Source organism: Scyliorhinus torazame, chromosome 16 (assembly GCF_047496885.1).
Source record: "Scyliorhinus torazame isolate Kashiwa2021f chromosome 16, sScyTor2.1, whole genome shotgun sequence".
Taxonomy (NCBI): Eukaryota; Metazoa; Chordata; class Chondrichthyes; order Carcharhiniformes; family Scyliorhinidae; genus Scyliorhinus; species Scyliorhinus torazame.
The window spans coordinates 109,677,365-109,690,227 of NC_092722.1; the positions used below are offsets into that span (position 1 = coordinate 109,677,365).

The window sequence follows — 12,863 nt, forward strand, 5'->3', positions numbered from 1 at the left end:
TAGAGAGTGGGCTTGAGAGCTGAATGGCCTACTTCGCTTTTATTTCACAATTTTGGTGTTTTTTGACCGAGGTGCACACTATTACAAAGACTGACTATTCCCACACCTGCAATACTGCCCCACTCCTCCCTTGTTTATCTACTGTTGAAACTCTCATCGACGCCTTTGTGACTTCTAGACTTCACTATTTCAATGCACACTTAGCCTGAGTCTCTAGTTGTATCTTTCATGAACTTGAGGTCGTTCAAAACTCTGCAGCCCATGTCCTAACTCGCACCAAGTCCTGTTCACCTATCTCCCCTGTGCTCACTGATTTCTATTGGCTTCCGGTTTAGCAACATATTGATTTTAAAATTCTCATCCTTGTCTTTCTTTCCGTGGCCTCATCCTTTTCCTAACTATGTGATCTCCTCCACCCTTGCTGCTTCTCGAGATCTCTGTGTGCCTCACTAATTCTGGCTTAAGTAACCCCGATTTTCAACTCTCTAACAATGATAGCTGTGCCTTCAGCTGCCTTGGCCCAAAGCTCTGGAATTCCCTCCCTAAATCTCTATGGCTCTGTGGTCTCACTTTGCTCTTTTATGATGCCCCTTGAAAACTACCTGTTAAAACCTGCCTGAATCCTTTTGGCTGGGTACTACTGGTTATCCCGTGATGTTGTATTTTAGGGAGTATGAGCTCCCACAATTGTGTGTGTGGGGGGGGGGGGTCAGATTTTCTTTGATAATACTTGTAAAGCGCCTCGGGATGTTTTATAACATGTTGGCATTCTTCCATTTATGTACACTGATGGAAATGCAGCAAATCAAATAGCGGGGTCTAGTGCCGAGAAATATCTCACTAAACGCGCCGAAACCGGACATAGAAATGTTTTTCTGGAATCATGCCTATCTGGTGGTTACTATACTTTCTCTATGTAAGGGGCTGCATGAGGCAAATTATATAGAATAATTTTCGGACTGGGCGTATATCGGGACCTGGCCACATCTTAATAGGCGCTTAAGTGCTTTGCATGATATGGGATTCACATGTGCTACCCGCAGTGACACACATGCAAAAGCTTAGGTGCAGATTATCAAAAACCAAGGATCAGGAATCCCCAAATGTGTGTCTTGCTGGAAATTAACCAAGCAAACCTCCTAACAGTGCACCTGGGACTTCCACCCTCACCAGGCTTACGGGGATATGTGGAAGAATCGTCACCTCCATTCACCAGCCTGCTTTAAAACCCATTAAAGAGCCTGACTGCCTGTCCAATCAGCAAAGGTATTCTGGAGGAATATCAAATGACTGAGTCTGCCATTAAGGACCAACTCAGTCCAATATTCTATTTTTATGTTAATGTGAACATGATGCCAATTTAAAGAGGTATAATCCAAGTAGGGATGACTAATTAGGAACAAACCATACAGTACTGAACTCCTTCGATGGAAAATACAAATGAAATGTGCAGAACAATTACATATTTCAACTTCTAACTTATGGTGAAATCGCTGCATGGCCTCATTGCGGAACACCTCTGTAGCATGACCCCGAGCTTCAAGTTGCATGGCATTTTAATTCACCATCTTGTTCTGAAGGTCACGTTTCTGTCCTTGGCCTGCTACAATGTTCCAGTAGAACTCAACTTAAGCTTGAGGAACTGCACCTGATCTTCCAGTTAGGCATTTTTTAGCCTTCTGGGTTCAACATTGAGTTCAATAGTTTCTGACCTTGAATTCTTGTCACCTATTTGCATTCTGTTTTTTTGCCACCTGCCTGTTTGAATCTTGTTTTTCATGTTTTTACTTTCGGACAGAGCAGTTTGTGGCTCTGTCATTTACACTCACTCTAGACAAATGCTTTGGGTGGGATTTTCCGGCCCTTCCTGCCGGCGGGATCTTCTGGTCTCGCCAAAGGCGAGGCAAGCACCCCCTCACTCCCCCCCCACCGCCCATGCAAAGTGTCATGGACATCAGTGGGGCCAGTAGATCCTGCCAATGGGCAATGGCGAGCCACCTCTTGCCATCAGAAAACACGGAGGGAGCGGGATCCTGCTCGTTTTGTCTCTTTTACTAAAACCATTACCAATCCCGTTGCTTTTTGTTCCATGTGTCATTGTTTAATCTCTCCTGCTTTCTGCCTTGTCCCAGTTCTCTTCTTTTGTTCTCTCTCTCTCTCTATGGCATATAACCCATCAATACCATCCTACCTTTCTTCAGTTCTTTAGAAGAGTCATATTTGACTCGAAACATTAACTGTTTCTCTCTCCACACCTGCTGCCAGATTTGCTGAGTATTTCCAGCACTTTCTGTTTTTACTGTCCATCTTTTTCCTCCCTTACACTTCCTCTATGCTAAAAGTATAATATAAATGCAAGTGCTGAAAAATGAGACATGTTGTTAAAGCTTTTCGTCTTGCATTCATCAGGCCAAATCAAGAATGCTAAATTTTAAACAATCACAACAATTTATACTACATGAGAAAATGGAACTGGAGCTGGCAGTCAACTCTGATTGGCCAAGGTGTTAACATGGAGAAACAATGGCAAATCATAGGCTCCTCAGGCTCCCGTATGATTCAAAAAAGGCACAAGGCTTGAATATATTATTTTTGTTTGCAGAGAACTTATGTTGCTTCCAGCAAGTGTAAACAAGCCATGTTACAAGCTAGACTGATTATCTTAAGTTGGTAAGGATTGCAAGGATTTTGTATACACCTGATGACATTCCATCCCACCCAAAGCATTTGTCTAGAGTGAGTGTAAATGACAGAGCCACAAACTGCTCTTCACTTTTGAGATGGAGCAGTTCAATGTGCAGCACATCAAAGATATCAGAATGGTACATCTATCAAAGCGTCCCTCGCTCTGTAGTAGTCCGTTCTGGAGCATATTCATGTGAAAAAGGAAGGTACAAGATTTATCAACTTATGGAAGGTACAAGATTTATTAACTTATGGAAATCTGCAGGCTATCCACTAAACATCTTTTCAGGATGGCACCAACTTAAATATAACCCTAACAAAAATCCTCAATATATTAGCCTTCCAACTAATATGAAACAAAAAGGATCAATATGCCTCACTAGTAATCACTCTAAAGGGATGAAAATGGGCAATAGTGTTTGTACTAATTATTTGAATGTTATCACAGCTCATAAATGTACGCAAAATTTATTACAAAGAACTGAACGGTTCTCAACAATAACAGGCATACGCAGCATCACAAATAATAAAACATTCTCAGATCATTGGTACTTATACTCTGCTTATAATGGAACTTATTTTATTGTAATGGCAAATTCCTGGCTCCCAAAATATTGGTCAGGATCTTATTATTTAGGATACATAGTACCTGCCATCCGTCATCTTCCTCATCTCCCTTATGTTTCAGAACCAACCACTCAAAGAAATACCCATAACCTTGAGACGCAATTTATGCTAAAGTTATTCCTTTCTATTGGGAAGTAATTTATGCTAAAGTTATTCCTTTCTATTGGTGGGCAGCACGGTAGCATAGTGGTTAGCACAATTGCTTCACAGCTCCAGGGTCCCAGGTTCGATTCCCGGCTGGGTCACTGTCTGTGCGGTGTCTGCACGTTCTCCCTGTGTGTGCGTGGGTTTCCTCCGGGTGCTCCGGCTTCCTCCCACAGTCCAAAGATGTGCAGGTTAGGTGGATTGGCCATGATAAAATTGCCCTTAGTGTCCAAATTGCCCTTAGTGTTGGTTGAGTGGGGTTACTGGGATAGGGTGGTGTGGGCTTGGGTAGGGTGCTCTTTCCAAGAGCCGGTGCACTCGATGGGCCGAATGGCCTCCTTCTGCACTGCAAATTCTATGATAATTCTATGATGTGCTAGCCGAAAAAGGTGGCACCTGCGCCCTGATTGATGAGTAGTGTTGCACTTTTATTCCAGATAATTCAAAAGAAGTTAAAGATTTGGCAGCACACATTCAAAAGGAAGTCAAGAAACTTGATTCACCCTCAGATACCTCTATCTGGGAGAAACTTTGCAGGTGGTTGAGACCCACAGGAATGTCCACAGTAAGAATAATCTTTTTCTTCTGTGTAGCAGGATTCATACATTCCTGGTGATCAAATGCATTAAACAACTATTCACTAAACTCAAGGGCCCAACAGTCAGAATTCACACTAACCCTACTGCACCACCATTAGATGAAATAGAACTGCAATATTATTGTTGAAATGTTACTGATCAATCAATTATTTCACTGTATTATTAACATATTGCCAATAGAATAATACTGAATCAGTAGAATCAAATTTGATTAATTGATTAATTGTTGTTTTACAATAATGATTCTTTAAGAATTATAATAATTTTTGCAGTAATGCTTGCAATGCAAAGCCTGCCCACTCTATTGTTGAAAACTGCAATGACAATATGAATGAGTTCCTCTTCGCGCTTTTACCTATCCTATCGCATTTACTCTTTCGTTTTATCTTATTGTGATATATCTCACTTAATCTTTCGATTTATCAGAGGGCAGACTGATAGTAATCAACTATTTTCTGATAGATCTGATATGTAAAAAAGCTATTTTAATGTAAATATTAAGGCCCAGTTTTAATACCCATTTTAAAATAAGGATTTTAGCATTCATAACCTCAGATCATGACAAAACACATAACTTCAACAGAAGCACAAAAGCCTGATACATGCATATACTAATTGGAGATAAAAACAACATTTTTATTGAGAAAATGAACAAGCTATTGTTCTGATGAACATATTTTCAAAGTCAGTTTGACATTAAGAAATAAGCTGTACCAATAATCGAGATCAAGGTTAAGTAAGCACCATAGCAATATGAAGGCACCATTGTCCAGAATGTGGAGAAAGCAAAGTCAGCAGAAAACCAGTAGAAACCAGTCTTGATAATGGCACAAAATCACATTCCATAGCATACACAAATATTCAAACATGAAACATTCAGAACTTATGTTAGTACATTAAGGATTGACAGTTAACCATCGAATCAAGTGGGCAGCACGGTAGCACAGTGGTTAGCACAATTGCTTCACAGCTCCAGGGTCCCAGGTTCGATTCCCGGCTTGGGTCACTTCTGTGCGGTGTCTGCACATCCTCCCCGTGTGTGCGTGGGTTTCCTACGGGTGCTCCGGTTTCCTCCCACTGTCCAAAGATGTGCAGGTTAGGTGGATTGGCCATGCTAAATTGCCCTTAGTGTCCAAAATTGCCCTTAGTGTTGATTGAGTGAGGTTACTGGGTTAAGGGGATAGGGTGGTGTCGGCTTGGGTAGGGTGGTCTTTCCAAGAGCCGGTGCAGACTCGATGGGCCGAATGGCCCCCTGATGCACTGTAAATTCTATGATTCAAATGTATTTGAATCTCACCCAAACCAATTAGGATGACATAGAGGTGTAGACAGATGGCTTCAGACTGATAACATTCCCTTTAAACATGATGGTCCGCATGGCCATCTTTATCCAGGATCATTCTATATTTTGATCTAACTACTCGCTATCTTTATTTTCATATTTTCACTTTTCCACTCTAACTCTTGAAGTAAATGCAAGCTGTTTTGCCGTAAGCAAGAAACTATTTCTGTATTATTTTGAAAGTTAAATTGTTGAGAAGTTAAACGAAGGTTAATAGGCGACTTATTTGAGACATACAAGATGATCAGAGGATTAGATAGGGTGGACAGTGAGAGCCTGTTTCCTCGGACGGTGATGTCTAGCATGAGGGGACATAGCTTTAAATTGAGGAGATAGATATAGGACAGATGTAAGAGGTAGGTTCTTTACTCAGAGAGTAGTAAGGGCGTGGAATGCCCTGCCTACAACAGTAGTGGACTCACCAACACTAAGGGCATTCAAATGGTCATTGGGTAGACATATGGACGATAAGGGAATAGTGTAGCTAGGCTGAGAGTCGTTTCACAGGTCGGCGCAACATCGAGGGCCGAAGGGCCTGTACTGTGCTGTAATGTTCTATGTAATCAAGTAGAGGCAATAAAAGATTCTTGTTTGCATCCAAGAAGTTTAACTCAAATTTCTCCTGAGTTTTAGTGTCGCAAGACTTCACTAGATCCGCATGGTAGATCTCTTCACTCCTGAATATTAAATTGTAGTGATCATATGAAATTTTGCATTCTTGCATCTGTCCTGATGGATGCAAGACAAAAAAACTTTGACAAACGGTCCCTCTTCCCAGCAATATAAATGCAAGTCATGTGGTAACATCATTGATGCACAAAAAATCCACTAGTTCTTGCTTGGAACAGGAAATCATTCTCGATGGGAGTAAACATAGGAGTTAGGCCTACAACTCGATTAAGAGTAGAAGACTTGGTGAATTTAGCCTTATTTAACAAGTAGAAACTTTCTCTACTTCAAATTGAATGGAAAAATGAAACCATTTTGAAAAATGAAGATGGAGGTTGGAAGGGTTAAACAGATTAGGAAATATTTTGGCAGATAATACTACTGCATTTAGTTATGATGAGAAGAGTAACAATTGACAGCTTATTTAATTTGTAGCTTATGCAGCTTCCAATAAAACCCAATTTAATTTATTTTGGCTGTACAGCATATATTCAAAATATGTTATCTTCTGCCAAATGTTCAAGTAAAACCAATAAGGTTTCTTTTTTGTTCCTTTTCAGAGACCATATTGCTCAATGATACCAAAGTTCATTGAAAGCAAGTCTTTAAATTTGGTAATAATTAGTATGTATGTGTCTTGAGTGGAACCGTAAGATTTCAAGTCTCATTTGCGATTTGTTTTTGTTTAAGGCAGAACCCGTTTATGGTGTTGTCCCTTTAACTTGCCCCTCAGTTTATTTGGTTTGGTTTACTTCGTTATTTGATTTACCTCAAAATAGGAACCCTAAATTAGTGAAAGCTTGTTTGCCACAGTAATATTTGATCTAACAGATCTTCACAACAATAACGTGCATTTACATAACATACCTAACAGATAACAGAGAGGAAATTCCAGAGCATGGGTCTTTGGTAACTGGACATTCATCGTGTGGCAAATAGGGAGGAAATAAACAAAAGAGGGAAGAGAGGAATGGAGAGATAGAGGGAAGGATGGAGAGTTTGTAAACCTGGAAGAGGTTCTGGGAATATAGAAGGGTGAGGCCATTGAGAGATTTAAAACTGAAAATAATTTTAAGAGAGGCTTTGGCGGCGGAGGAGCCTCAATATTAGGAAAGGGTTGATGTACAGTTTAATTAAAGGAAAAACTACAGTTGAGTTATAGTAACTAGTCATCTTTGGATGAATCTACTAAATTCTAGGCATTGGTCCAAAGAGCTGTTCAGAAACACACACGTTGAAAATGGTGTTATGTTCTGCTTCTTTGGGTAGTAATCCAGAGTGAATGAGGCTGTAAGCTATCCAAGGAGGACAGCAGTTATCCGACAGACTGTTTTCTGCAGCTGTGACTCAGAAAGAACATTAAAAAAAAAACAATTTGGAAATGTTGCCTCCCTACTGATGCCAGATTCAGTAATGTAGAAAAAGCTAATTGCAGTAGCCAAGGCATACACTGGTAGAAAATGGGTTGTCCTTCTTGGATGTTGTAAGTCAACTCATTAATCGCATTTAAACACTAGTTGTGCTCCTTCAGCCTTTCTGGAGGCCGACACTAAGGGGCAGAGTCGATGCGGTTTGGAAACATTTCAAGTCATGCAGCCACTTAGTATTCGGTGCCGTTTGATTTTGGGAAAGGGGATCATTTATCAGCAGTTTGAAATTAGTATACAAGGGAAAAAGAGAAAATGTGCTGCAAAAGAATCAGAACTGAGGCAGGTTTTCATTTATTTGTTATTCTTTCAGGGGATGTGGGCATCACTGGCTAGGCCAGCATTTGTTGCCCAACCCTAATTGTCAATGAACTGAGTGTCTTGCTGGGCCATTTAATAATAATAATCGCTTATTGTCACAACTAGGCTTCAATGAAGTTACTGTGAAAAGCCCCTAGTTGCCGCATTCCAGCACCTGTTCAGGGAGGCCAGTACGGGAATTGAACGCGTGCTGCTGTCCTTGTTCTGCATTACACTGTGCTAAACCAGCCCCAGAGGGCAGCAATGAGTCAACCACACTGCTGTGGGTCTGGATTCACATGTAGGCCAGACTAGGTTAGGACAGCAGATTTCCTTAGTGAACCAGATGGGTTTTTACAACAATTGATGATAGTTTCATGTCACTGTTACTAAGTTTCACGGTCACTGTTATTAACTAACTTTATGTTCGCACTGGCGATTGAGCCCCTGGCAATAGCATTGAGGGGTGCCAAGAAGTGGAGGGGAGTACTTAGAGGAGGAGAAGAACACCGGGTATCTCTGTATGCGGATGATTTGTTGTTATATGTAGCGGACCCGGCGGAGGGGATGCCAGAGATAATGCGGACACTTCGGGAGTTTGGAGAATTCTCAGGATATAAACTGAACATGGGGAAAAGTGAGTTGTTTGTGGTGCATCCAGGGGAGCAGAGCAGAGAAATAGAGGACTTTCCGCTGAGGAAGGTAACAAGGGACTTTCGTTACTTGGGGATCCAGATAGCCAAGAATTGGGGTACATTGCATAGGTTAAATTTAACGCGATTGGTGGAACAAATGGAGGAGGACTTCAAGAGATGGGACATGGTATCCCTGTCACTGGCAGGGAGGGTGCAGGCAGTTAAAATGGTAGTCCTCCCGAGATTCCTCTTTGTGTTTCAGTGCCTCCCGGTGGTGATCACGAAGGCTTTTTTCAAAAGGATCAAAAAGAGTATCATGAGTTTTGTGTGGGCCGGGAAGACCCCGAGAGTGAGGAAGGGATTCTTACAGCGTAGTAGGGATAGGGGGGGGCTGGCACTACCGAGCCTAAGTGAGTACTACTGGGCCGCCAATATCTCAATGGTGAGTAAGTGGATGGGGGAAGAGGAGGGAGCGGCGTGGAAGAGATTGGAGAGGGCGTCCTGTGGGGGGACTAGCCTACAAGCTATGGTGACGGCCCCATTGCCGTTCTCACCGAAGAAATACACCACAAGCCCGGTGGTGGTGGCGACTTTGAAAATTTGGGGGCAGTGGAGACGGCATAGGGGAAAGACGGGAGCCTTGGTGGGGTCCCCGATAAGAAACAATCATAGGTTTGCCCCGGGGAGAATGGATGGGGGATTTGGAATATGGCAAAGAGCAGGAGTAACGCAACTGAAAGATCTGTTTGTGGATGGGAAGTTCGCAAGTCTGGGAGCGCTGACCGAGAAATATGGGTTGCCCCAAGGGAATGCATTCCGGTATATGCAACTGAGGGCTTTTGCGAGGCAGCAGGTGAGGGAATTCCCGCAGCTCCCGACGCATGAGGTGCAGGACAGAGTAATCTCAAAGACATGGGTGGGGGACGGTAAGGTGTCAGATATATATAGGGAAATGAGGGACGAGGGGGAGATTATGGTAGATGAGCTGAAAGGGAAATGGGAAGAAGAGCTGGGGGAGGAGATTGAGGAGGGGCTGTGGGCGGATGCCCTAAGTAGGGTAAACTCATCGTCCTCGTGTGCCAGGCTCAGCCTGATTCAATTTAAGGTGTTACACAGGGCGCATATGACTGGAGCACGGCTCAGTAAATTTTTTGGGGTAGAGGATAGGTGTGCGAGATGCTCGAGAAGCCCAGCGAATCACACCCACATGTTCTGGTCATGTCCGGCACTACAGGGGTTCTGGGTGGGGGTGACAAAGGTGCTTTCGAAAGTAGTGGGGGTCCAGGTCGAACCAAGCTGGGGGTTGGCTATATTTGGGGTTGCACAAGAGCCGGGAGTGCAGGAGGCGAGAGAGGCCGATGTTTTGGCCTTTGCGTCCCTAGTAGCCCGGCGCAGGATACTGTTGATGTGGAAGGAAGCCAAGCCCCCGGGGGTGGAGACCTGGACAAATGACATGGCAGGGTTTATAAAGCTGGAACGGATTATGTTCGTCCTAAGAGGATCGGCTCAAGGGTTCACCAGGCGGTGGCAACCGTTCGTCGAATACCTCACAGAAAGATAGAGGGAATGGAAAAGAAGAAGGCAGCAGCAGCAGCCCAGGGGGGAGGGGGGGGGGGAGGAACCAGAAGGAGTCTCAGGGTTATTAATATATATGTATAATATGTATAGGTCGTTGCTATAAATAATTGTATATTGGATTGTTAAACCATATTTTTGGAGAGTGTTTATCTGAGACAAGGCAGTTGCCATTTAGTTTTAGTTTTTGTTATATTTTATTTATTCTTTGTTTATAAAACAAGTCATTGTTATTTATACTGTTATATTATTGTGTAAAGGATACACAATTTACTGTGATGGTTGACCAAAAATTTTCAATAAAATATTCTTAAATAAAAAACTAACTTTATGTTCCAGATTTTTATGAATTGGATTGGATTGGATTTGTTTATTGTCACATATATCGAGGCACAGTGAAAAGTATTGTTCTGCGTACAGTTCAGACAGATCATTCCATACATGAAAAGAAAATACATAGGGCAAACATAAAATACACAATGTAAATAAGAACATAAGAACTAGGAGCATGAGTAGGCCATCTGGCCCCTCGAGCCTGCTCCGCCATTCAATGAGATCATGGCTGATGTTTGTGGACTCAGCTCCACTTTCCGGCCCGAACACCATAACCCTTAATCCCTTTATTCTTCAAAAAACTATCTATCTTAATCTTAAAAACATTTAATGAAGGAGCCTCTACTGCTTCACTGGGCAAGGAATTCCATAGATTCACAACCCTTTGGGTGAAGAGGTTCCTCCTAAACTCAGTCCTAAATCTACTTCCCCTTATTTTGAGGCTATGCCCCCTAGTTCTGCTTTCACCCGCCAGTGGGAACAACCTGCCCGCATCTATCCTATCTATTCCCTTCATAATTTTATATGTTTCTATAAGATCCCCCCTCATCCTTCTAAATTCCAATGAGTACAGTCCCAGTCTACTCAATCTCTCCTCGTAATCCAACCCCTTCAGCTCTGGGATTAACCTAGTGAATCTCCTCTGCACACCGTCCAGTGCCAGTACGTCCTTTCTGAAGTACGGAGACCAAAACTGAACACAATACTCCAGGTGTGGCCTCACTAACACCTTATACAATTGCAGCATAACCTCCCTAGTCTTAAACTTCATCCTTCTAGCAATGAAGGACAAAATTCAATTTGCCTTCTTAATCACCTGTTGTACCTGTAAACCAACTTTTTGCGACTCATGCACAAGCACACCCAGGTCTCTCTGCACAGCAGCATGTTTTAATATTTTATCATTTAAATAATAATTCCTTTTGCTGTTATTCCTACCAAAATGGATAACCTCACATTTGTCAACATTGTATTCCATCTGCCAGACCCTAGCCCATTCACTTAGCCAATCCAAATCCCATCTGCAGACTTCCAGTATCCTCTGCACTTTTTGCTTTACCACTCATCTTAGTGTCGTCTGCAAACTTGGACACATTGCCCTTGGTTCCCAACTCCTAATCATCAACGTAAATTGTGAACAATTGTGGGCCCAACACTGATCCCTGAGGGACACCAGTTTCCCCCCATGTAAGTGGCCAAACGAGCATTCAGGTAAAGTACACTTATGTTGGCTTTTTTACCTTGTTTTGAATCTTAACACCTCGATCAGTAACCTCTCCTAAGTTATATTTCCTCTTAATATTTCTCCTAATTTTCCTTGTCGTTGAATCCATATCTTCATGTAACAACCTGCCGCGTCGCTTACCATTAATGTTTTTACTTCCCGTTTTATTCCTTTTGGTATTACTGGGCCTATTCACTGAGCTCCCCTCAGTCACTGTACCTTGCACTGTCGCCCTTTTTTGATTTTCGACTTTGGCTTCTCTGCCTTACACTTTACCCCTTACTGCCTTTTGTTTCTGTCCCTGTTTTACTACCTTCCAACTTCCTGCATCGGTTCCCATCCCCCTGCCACATTAGGTTAAACCCTCCCCAACAGCTCTAGCAACTCTTCCCCCCCCTTCAGGACATCGGTTCCAGTTCTGCCCAGGTGCAGACTGTCTGGTTTGTACTGGTCCCACCTCCCCAGAACCGGTTCCAATGCCCCAGGAATTTGAACCCCTCCCTCTTGCACCATCTCTCGAGCCATGCATTCATCCTATCTATCCTGACATTCCTACTCTGACTAGCTTGTGGCACTGGTAACAATCCTGAGATTACTACCTTTGAGGTCCTCCTTTTTAGTTTAACTCCTAACTCCCGGAATTCAGCTTGTAGGGCCTCGTCCCGTTTTTTACCTATATCGTTGGTGCCTATGTGCACCACGACAGCTGGCTGTTCACCCCCCCCCCCGAATGTCACATAGTCACAGGCGTCAGGTGAAGCATACAGGAGTGTAGTACTACTCAGTAGTGAAGATGTGCGAAGAGATCAGGTCAGTCCATAAGAGGGTCATTTAGGAGTCTGGTAACAGCGGGGAAGAAGCTGTTTTTGAATCTGTTAGTGCGTGTTCTCAGACTTTTGTATCTCCTACCCAATGGAAGAAGTTGGAAGAGTGAATAAGCCGGGTGGGTGGTTTTTTTTATTATGCTGCCCACTTTCTCAAGGCAGCGGGAGGTGTAGACAGCGTCAATAGATGGGAGGCAGGTTTGTATGATGGACTGGACTGTTCACGACTCTCTGTAGTTTCTTATAGTCTTCGACCGAACAGTTGCCATACCAGGTTGTGATGCAGCCAGATAGGATGCTTAATTGAGTTTAAATTCCACCAGTTGCCATTGTGGGGTTCGGACCAATGTCTCCAGGGCATTAGCAGGGCCTCTGGATTACTAGTCCAGTGACATTAATTACTCCAATGCCACCATCTTCTCACAAACATTTAATTATTTTGTATCAAAGATAACGTGGAATGTAATTGCTTTTAACT

The 12,863-nt window shown here is 42.8% G+C and overlaps 1 protein-coding gene across 1 annotated transcript in view; it reads right to left on the reverse strand.

The window, feature by feature from the left end:
• Window positions 1-12,863, reverse strand: part of cabcoco1 (ciliary associated calcium binding coiled-coil 1) — a 229,934-nt gene that overhangs the window by 3,015 nt on the left and 214,056 nt on the right. The window lies entirely within an intron of this gene.